Raw genomic sequence first — 10,021 nt, forward strand, 5'->3', positions numbered from 1 at the left:
CTCACAAACTGTGAGATCATGACTTGAGCTGAAGCCAGATGCTTAAATGACCGAGCCACCCAGGCACCGCTATGCCAAGTCTTTTAAAACATGCCTGACAGCTGCTGAAATAGTAGGCTCCTTCTGTGGTGGTTCACAACTTTCCAGCATATTGGCAGCTATTAGAGTGATGTGATAAGAAAGATGGTATTCCTTGCTGGTATCATTCTATTCATTGCCCTAAGAGATCACTTTCTTGGGGTATTCACAACTGTATTTTTATTTCCCAGTTTTAGTTGGTATTTTTAACATATGCTAAAACAATTCTTAAGGGCTCTGCTTTTTATCTGAGTGGCAGAGAACAAATGTCTACTAGAAATTAAACAGTTTAATACAGCATCAAGAATAGGCTTCATCTTAGACTCAATGGTGGGCAAATATCGTGAATTAAAAGGAAAATCTAACATAAAAGTCTTCATCTGTTTGAATATCTCCACAGAATGAAGTAAAACTCAACAGAATAGATAGCAGCCTCTAATTGGATAGGCCTATGCACGCTTGGGTAAGACGGAATATAAAACGAAGATTGTGTCAATAATCCATGGATCCACCACATATTAGAAGACTGCTCGGCTTCTCTGGATTGAAATCCTAATTGGTGTTGAGGGATATTAAGAACCTGATATTCTCTGGAGATGAGTTTTAGTGTACTTAGTCTACTATAACCATTTTGCCTTGGTCATCAATGACTAGTTTGGGGTAAATCCCAAGGTGATCAGAGAACTTCTATGGATTTACATGCTAATTGTAGTAGAAAAGAAAATCACTGAATGAGTTAATCATTCGACACAAACACAAAAATAGAAAAAGCGCAAAAAAACAAAACCTAAAGAAACAGAAAAAATGAATTTGGAAAAAAAAAAACCCAAAACTAATAAATCAGTTCCAGAGGTACTTCTTTGAAAAAACACACAAGCAAAATAATAATTAAGCCCATATTTAACCTAATTAAGAAAAGAGAGAGAATATATAAAACACAAAGAGACATAAATATTAAAAAATTATTATAGATGGGAAAGAAATTAAAATAATATCATTTGCTCAAATATATGCAATTAAATTTGACAACGTGGAAAAATATGGATGCTTTCTTTGGAAAATAATTTCTAAAATTGACCACAAAAGAAATAAAGATACTGAATATTATCTAACATTTGTTGAATGAGAAAAATAATAGAGCTGCTCTGTAGAAATGATAGAGACCAGATAGCTCAAAGTGAACTCCATCACACTTTCAAGGAATAAGTAACTCCAACTGTCTAAAATGTTCCAGAATATGTGATAAAGGAAAGCTTCCAAATGTTCTCTATTAATTCACTATACCACTGATCACAAAACCAGACAAAAACAGTAAAAAAGAAGAAAAAAAATTAATAACGTTAATGCAAAATGTTGGCCTATAGCTTTGAGTAAGATATTTGAAAAATAACATGAACTTGAATTCACTCTAGAAAGCTGTTATGATATTACAAACTCTCATAATTCACTATATTGATAGCATTGCAGGTTTTGTTGACCGTTTCTCTCAGTAGCCATTCAAGTCCTCTTAGGGGTGTGCTTCCCTGGTAAATCAGAGGCTGGGAGTCTAAAATCTGCATTACCCAGTCACACTTAAATCTATGAATATGGGTGTGATTTTGGTTTCACCAGTCAGGAATGCAAATGAGATTTTGAGGCTTGAATTTAGAACTGAGTTAAGCAGGAAGAGAGGTAGGGAATGGGGGTTCGCTTTATAATATGGTTTGAAGTAGAACTTTGTGGACCCAGGGACACCAGCTTCCTGATTCATCTTCACTTGAATGGCATTGGCAGCTGCTTTCCAGATGAGGGCAGCGCAGCAAGTACAATACTAAAGGCTGGGGCCTTATTTGGAATCTCAACCTAGAGCCAGCAACTCTGGCTCTTCAAAAGATTTTGAAAGCCGTTAAATATCTGGTATGAAATCCCTTTCTGCCTAAACTAGCTAGAGTGGTATCTGTTGCCTACAGTTGATAAATAGGTCAAAGGAACAAGAACACATGGCCAGGACCCTTGATGTCTAAAAGACTTTGAGAAAATGCAACTACCTTGATTCCTGTTAGAATTTCTTAATGAAATTGTGATATAGATGGATACTTCCTTAAGGAAATAAAATGTATGTCTTTAAAAAAAATTCGTATTGGGGGCATATGGGTGGCTCAATCGGTTAAGCATCCTACTCTTGGTTTTGGCTCAGGGATGATTTCACGGTTCACGGGTTCAAGCCCCATGTGGGGCTCTGCATTTACTCTGCAGAGCCTGCTGGGGATTCTCTTTCTTCCCCTCCTCTGCTCACTCTCTAGCCCCCGCCAAAATAAATAAATAAACATTTAAAAAATTGGTATTATGCTTACTGGATGAACACTAAAAGCATTCTCATTAAAGTATAACATGAAGTTGCCCATCTTAACTAGAATTTTTTAAGTTATTTTTTCTGGAAGTACCAGCCAATACAATTAGAGAAGTAAAAAGAAAAAAAATGCATAAATATTGAACAGAAAAGAGGCACCTGGGTGGCTCAGTTGGTTAAGCATCCAACACTTGATTTCAGCTCAGGTCAAGATCTCACAGTCCTTGAGGTTTAGCCCTGCATTGGGCTCCATCTCACATTTCTTGAGATCGAACCCCACACTGGGCTTTGCACTCACAGCACCCAGCCTGCTTGAGGTTCTGTCTCCCTCTGTCTTGCCCCTCCCCCACTCACACTCTCTCCCTCTCCCTCTCAAAATAAAAAACTAAACTCAAAAAAAATTGAGTGTAAGAAAAAAAAAATTTATTTTCATAACTAGAAAATCCAAGAGGATCAACTAAAACTATTAGAAAGACAGATTACCTAGTTATTAAATTAATATATTAAAGTTAAGCTTTTCTGTTTACAAATAACCACACAGAAGAAAATGGGGAGAAATCCCATTTCTAAGCCACCAAATGCAAAAGAAACTAAACAGAACCTAGAAATAAACATAACAAGCAGTATGTCAATTCTATATGCAGATAACTTTAAGGCTCCAAGAGACATAAAAGACATGAACAGACAGTTTCTTACTGCATATGAGTACTTAGTATTTTAAAGACATCTGAACTATAATCTGTACACTTTATATGACTCCAATAAAAATAACAGAATATTCAATATCCATTTTTTGAAACTAGTTTAAGTGATTAAAACGTTTACAATGAAAATAAGCATTCAAGAAAAGCCATAAAAATTCTAAAATGTTAGAGATGAGATAATTTATGGCAATACTTAATAGCTATGAAAACACATTTGGTAGTGACAGTCATTAAAAGGATATAAAGTACTTTCGTGATTAGATGGTGAGTTTTTAGAAATAGTCCTAAACAAATGTCAACAGTTAGTATATGATAAAGGTGGCCCTAACAATTAGGGAGAAAGATTTTTATTTAATTTATTTTTTAAGTTTTATTTATTTAAGTAATCAAGAGGCAGATGCTCTTCCAACTGAGCCAGCTAGAAGAAAGATTAAAAAATAGTAATAACCTCAGATAGAATAACGATTTATTTTATTTTTTAGAATATTTAAAAAAAATTTTTAAATTTATTTTTGAGAGAGAAAGAGAGAGCGAGCAGGGAAGGGTCAGAGAGAGAGAATGCCAAGCAGGCTCTGCATGTCAGCATAGAGCCTGACACGGGGCTCGAACTTACGAACCATGAGATCATGACCTGAGCCAAAATCAAGAGTCACATGCTTAACTGACTGAGCCACTCAGGTGTCCCTAGAATAATAATTTAAACAAACAAAGTAACCCATAAAAGTACTAAAACAAAAAAAAATGGGAAAACTTTATTACAATCTTGTGTTAAGAAATTCCTTTTTAAGTAAGACACAATACACAAAAGCCATAAAGAACATTTTGATAAATTCAAGTAGATAAAAATTTTGTATGTTAACAATATTATAAACTAAATACAAAGTCAAGTGACAAAATGGAAAAAAATATATAATTACAGCACATTAGCCAAAGTACAAATTTATTTTTTTTAAAAATTTGTTTACAAAAATTTTTTCAAAACCTTTTTAAAGATATAATTTATATACCATATTATTAACCATTTAATGGTTTTTAGTATACTCAGAGAGTTGTACAACCTCATAACTATCAGTTTTAGAATATTTTCATCACCCCCAGAAACCTGTATCTGTTAATAGTCACTCTCCCATTTCATCCCAAACCAGCTCCCTCTACCTAGGCAACTTTCTTTCTGTCTCCATAGTTGTACATACTCTGGGTATTCTATTTAAATGGTATTTATTATTATGTGGTCTTTTGTGATTGACTTCTTTCACTTAGCATAATGTTTTTGAGATTCATCCATGTTGTAGGGTAGCATTGTCAATACTTAATTTCTTTTTCTTGATGAATTTCTTTTTATTGATGATAATGTTTCATTGAATGAATATACTAATTTACCTACTTATTCATCAGTTGAACACATGAATTGTTTCTACTTCTTGGGAATTATGAATAATGCACTAGACACATTTTTGTACAAGATTTTATATGGACATATGCTTTCATTTTTCTTGGGTATATACCTAGAAACAAAATTGCCAGGTCATATGGTATTCTATTTTCAAACTTTTGAGGAACTATCAGACTGTTTTCTAAAGTGGCTGCATGCATTTTACATTCCTACCAGAGTGTAGAAGGGTTCCAATTTCTCCATACACTTGAAAACAATTGCTATTATCTGCATCAAGTATTATGTGTTTTATTTTTAATTTTTTTTAATGTTTATTTATTTTTGAGACAGAGAGAGACAGAGCATGAACAGGAGAGGGCCAGAGAGAGAGGGAGACACAGAATCGGAAGCAGGCTCCAGGCTCTGACCTGTCAGCACAGAGCCCGATGCGGGGCTCGAACTCACGGACCGTGAGATCATGACCTGAGCTGAAGTCGGACGCCCAACCAATTAAGCCACCCAGGCGCCCCATATGTGGTTTTAATTTGCATATCTCTAATGACTATTAATGTTAAGAATCTTTTGGCCATATCTATATCTTCTTTGGATACACAGCTATTCAGGTTTTTTTTGCCCACTTTTAAATTGCATTGACTTTTTCTATTGAGTTATAAGAGTTCCTTATATATTCTATACGCTAGTGCCTAAACAGAAATATGATTTGCAAGTATTTTCTCAAATTCTGTGGGTTGTCTTTTCCCTTTCTGGAGAGTGTTCTTTGAGTTTGTTCCTCTAGACTTCCCTTTCCCAGCATGAAATCTCCACTCTATGAGCAACCTGGACTGGGGGCAGAGTCCCAGTATTCTGGGCCTGCCATACCTAGAGTAGAGCCTCCATTCCATGCATGGGGCAGAAATGAAGGAAGAGAGCCCTTAGCCTCTTGACCACATCTTTTCAGAATTTTGCCTCTTCAACTTGGTGTTGGAGGAAGTGAGAAATGCTGGTGGCCTGTCCCTCCAGGTGAAATACTATCTCCTTCGATTGGAGATGAAGACACCTGAAGTCTATCTATTTGGCCATACACATCTGAAGGAAGTGAGGGGGGAAGCAGCAGGTCATGCCTCAAGTGCCACAGACACTTTTCTTCCTAAGATTTGGTACATTTGTTCCAAATAAATGCTTCTTCATTTGCTTTGTTTGCTTAAGACAATTTCCAGAGATTTTAATTGTTTTTTTTATGATTTTTACCAATTTTAGTTGTTTCCCTGGGGACACATCTACAGGGCTCCTAATGCCACCATTTAGGAAAATGGAACTCTACTAATTTACTTTTAAAAAGGATTTCTAAAAATTTTTAAAGAAGACAAGAACCCTTTATCTTTAATTTGGCTATTGTACCTGTTGCATCTGAATCACAGAATGTTGCATTTAGGAGGAAACTTTAGCAATCATTTGTTACAGTCACCTCCGTTTTCTTTTTCTTTTTTTTTTTATTTTAATATATGAAATTTATTGACAAATTGGTTTCCATACAACACCCAGTGCTCATCCCAAAAGGTGCCCTCCTCAATACCCATCACCCACCCTCTCCTCCCTCCCACCCCCCATCAACCCTCAGTTTGTTCTCAGTTTTTAACAGTCTCTTATGCTTTGGCTCTCTCCCACTCTAACCTCTTTTTTTTTTTTCCTTCACCTCCCCCATGGGTTCCTGTTAAGTTTCTCAGGATCCACATAAGAGTGAAACCATATGGTATCTGTCTTTCTCTGTATGGCTTATTTCACTTAGCATCACACTCTCCAGTTCCATCCACGTTGCTACAAAAGGCCATATTTCATTTTTTCTCATTGCCACGTAATATTCCATTGTGTATATACCACAATTTCTTTATCCATTCATCAGTTGATGGACATTTAGGCTCTTTCCATAATTTGGCTATTGTTGAGAGTGCTGCTATAAACATTGGGGTACAAGTGGCCCTATGCATCAGTACTCCTGTATCCCTTGGATAAATTCCTAGCAGTGCTATTGCTGGGTCATAGGGTAGGTCTATTTTTAATTTTCTGAGGAACCTCCACACTGCTTTCCAGAGCGGCTGCACCAGTTTGCATTCCCACCAACAGTGCAAGAGGGTTCCCGTTTCTCCACATCCTCTCCAGCATCTATAGTCTCCTGATTTGTTCATTTTGGCCACTCTGACTGGTGTGAGGAGTCACCTCCATTTTCAAATGAGGTAACTGCCCCTTTAATAGATAAAAGACTTAACTAAGGTTCACACAGCTACTCAATGCAGAACAAATAGAGGATCTGCTGCCACTTGATTGACACATTTTTTAACGTCAACTTGAGAAGGAGGTCTTTACATGACCAACTTTGTGAGGCCAGGCAGGAGGGAACAACATTATCATTGCTTTCTTTACATATGTATCATACCTTCATCATGTACAGCACCTTTTTTTTTTTTTTTTTTTTTTGCCTGATGTGTTATGTGCTGTGAAGACAGGAAGGCAAGGGAGTGTCCAGAATGAGCATGAGAATGAGTAGGAGGTGGCTGGGGCCACTGCGCCTGACATCTTTGTCAGCAGCACATATGATATCTTTTGAATGGTTATTTTTGACAGGCGAGGAGGTCTGTCATATTGAGGATATGAAGCAAATTATGTTAGGCACCAATTTCAGTCATTTGTTTTATCTTTGTTTTTACCAATTTTAGTCATTTGAAATACTCTCCTACACCTTTTTCTACAATCCAAGTTTACTTAGTGGTTTCAACATGTTTTGTACTAAAAATCTTTTCTGATTCACAAAAGAAATCTTAGGTTAGACTGACAGCATGAGGGTAATTATATAAGCACAAGCAGGACTGATATTCTGGGGATTTAAATGTGCCTACAAGTGAATGTTAATTGCGAAAGGTAATCACGTCACTTAATAGCAGTTAATTTGCTGGCTGCAGATAAATATATATTTTTAAAACTCACCAAATTCCCAACAATTGCATCAGTCCACTCTTCATTGTCTGGTATCTACCCTTTCCCACTGCTACCTCTGAACTAAGAGAATGCAAGCACATATGCACAGATGAAAAAAGCCCCAAAACCTTCTCATCCTTCAAATCTCTGCCTCCCTCAGCCAGGCAAAATGCCCAGCTGCCTGACTTTGAGGTCAGGTTGCAACACATATTTATGTAAAATATCTCCTTGAGGCTAGCAGTTTTAATATAATATTTCCAGTTTAGAATTACTGCTGAGTTTTGTTTTATTTGATCCTTGATGCAGCTTTTGAAAAGATACAATCAAAAAGCAACTAAAATGTAATACAAATGAGGTAGGATGGGATAAGATGAAATGACAACGTACATTTGAAAGAAATGCATTATGTGAAAGGAAGAAGATGGAGAAAATTAGAAATAAAAAATGATAAAAATATAATGAAGGAAAAAATGACTGAGAGCAAAGTGGACAACGGTGTAAGAAAAACTGGAAAAGATGGGAAAGACAATAAAATGATTGGAAAGATGTAAACATGTAAATAGTATAGTTTCAACTGCTAATTGTATACTTTCCTGTGCTCACATTTCTACTCCTGCTAATCATCACTGCCAGTGTTATTTCTATTTCTTTTCAGCTAGAACATAAAGACTTACATGATATAAGCACCAAAGCATGCCTTTTGGATAATTTTGTATTATCATTCCAAACTTCAAAATAACATCATCCATTGCTAATTCAAAGCAAAAACTTTTGTAGATATATAAATGATGTAATGTACTTAGTATTAGGCTAGATGTTAAACACATAGGAAATATTTTTCTTGATAAAATATTTGGGTTGGAGTAATTGCCTCTTTCTCCCTGCACCAATTCTGAATTATGTCAAGGCATGGATTTGTTACAGAATCAAAGGAATATCTTTGGACAGTATTAATTAAATCTGGATAGAAGCCTGAGAGATTCACCTGTAAACAAAACACAGGAGATTGGTGGCGTGATCTTTCTGAGAATTCTTTTCACATCTAAGAGAATTTTCCTGCAGAGCTGTAAGAATAACAATTTCATTGCTGCATCTTCCAGGTTAAGAGGTCTCTGGATTTGTGAAGAGCCACTGACCTATTTTCCCCAAGTGTCTCTGTTAACAGGACAACATATCTTGGTCATCTGGTTTTCCTACCTACAACAAATTCGAAGACAAAAATGAGAAAGCAGGAGGTAACAGCTCAAAACAGATGTGACTATTTGGGGATTAAGGAACAGGTGACAATGAGAGATGTGAGAGAAAACTCTCCCAGAACCTGAACATGGGCTCAAAGTTTTTACAGAAAGTATAGAACTCTAGGAGTAATGAAACATAGTTAATACTTTATAAACAGCCAGATGATAGAGATAATATACAGATAAATGAATAGATAGGTGATAGAAAGAGGGCAGAGAAGAAAGAAAAGAAAAGAAAAGAAAAGAAAAGAAAAGAAAAGAAAAGAAAAGAAGAGAGAAAGGAAGGAAGGAAGGAGGGAGGGAGGAAGGAGGGAGGGAGGGAGGGAAAAGGTACCTTTGAAAATAGGTTTGTATCCCCATAGAGTGAGGAAGTTCATGTAGTTCATCCAGGGATAGATTGGCTTATCAATTCTAACACTCTGCAGCTTCAAATCCTGAACTACTACCTGTAGCTTCAATATCTTCCAACTTCTAAAGTGGAGGATTTCATTTTGTTAATCCTAAACTTGCATAATGGGGATTTGAGAAGCCAACCTAACATTTTAGTTCCATTCTCACCTTTCCATGAAGATTTAGTCTTATGTTCCACGTTAATGAATGGGTCGGCCTGTGTTCAGGGATCCTGATCCTCTGAGACCGTGACTCCTTCTCCAATTTTCTTGGGTGCTTGATCCCTCTCTGTGGCTAAATCTATTTTTTCTGGCCATTACTCCCTGCTGCTATAGTGTAATCCACCTGGATTTCAAACCACTGCTTCCTGGCCTGATATGGCTTCTCTGTCATCAACAGGCTGCTCACTGTGGCTCCTCACTGATTCCCACTGCCCCCTTGCCCAACCTTCTCCCACTGCTGACAACAACACTCATTCTACTGCCAGGGGTCTGTCTGACCTTAAACCTCTGGCCAGCCTATCCTGTCGTCACTCAGGCCTGGATTATAACATATTGAAACATGGAGAGGAGCTCAAGATCTGTTCATCCCCAATGTTTAGAAGGCAAGGATCAGAGTAAGCATTCTCGTAAGATATCATTAATAGATATTAAAGAAAACACAAGGATCTCCAATGAGTGCATTTCCAGATGTCTGGGAAAACCATTCATGCAGGAAACATTGTTTTTTAACAAAAGTACAGGTAAATGTACATATTTGCTCATTATTCCATTTGGCACAAACATATTTAAGATAAGCATTTAAAGTGACACTTAATGTAAGTATAGTGCTAGGTATAGAGACATTAAAGCTCTCGTCAACCTCAGGGGCTCTGGTCTGGGCCGGGGCCTGGGGAGAAGTTGCTTCTGCTTATAGAAATGGAAAGAATATTACCAGAAGT

This window comes from Prionailurus bengalensis, chromosome B1 (assembly GCF_016509475.1).
Source record: "Prionailurus bengalensis isolate Pbe53 chromosome B1, Fcat_Pben_1.1_paternal_pri, whole genome shotgun sequence".
NCBI classification, from domain to species: domain Eukaryota; kingdom Metazoa; phylum Chordata; class Mammalia; order Carnivora; family Felidae; genus Prionailurus; species Prionailurus bengalensis.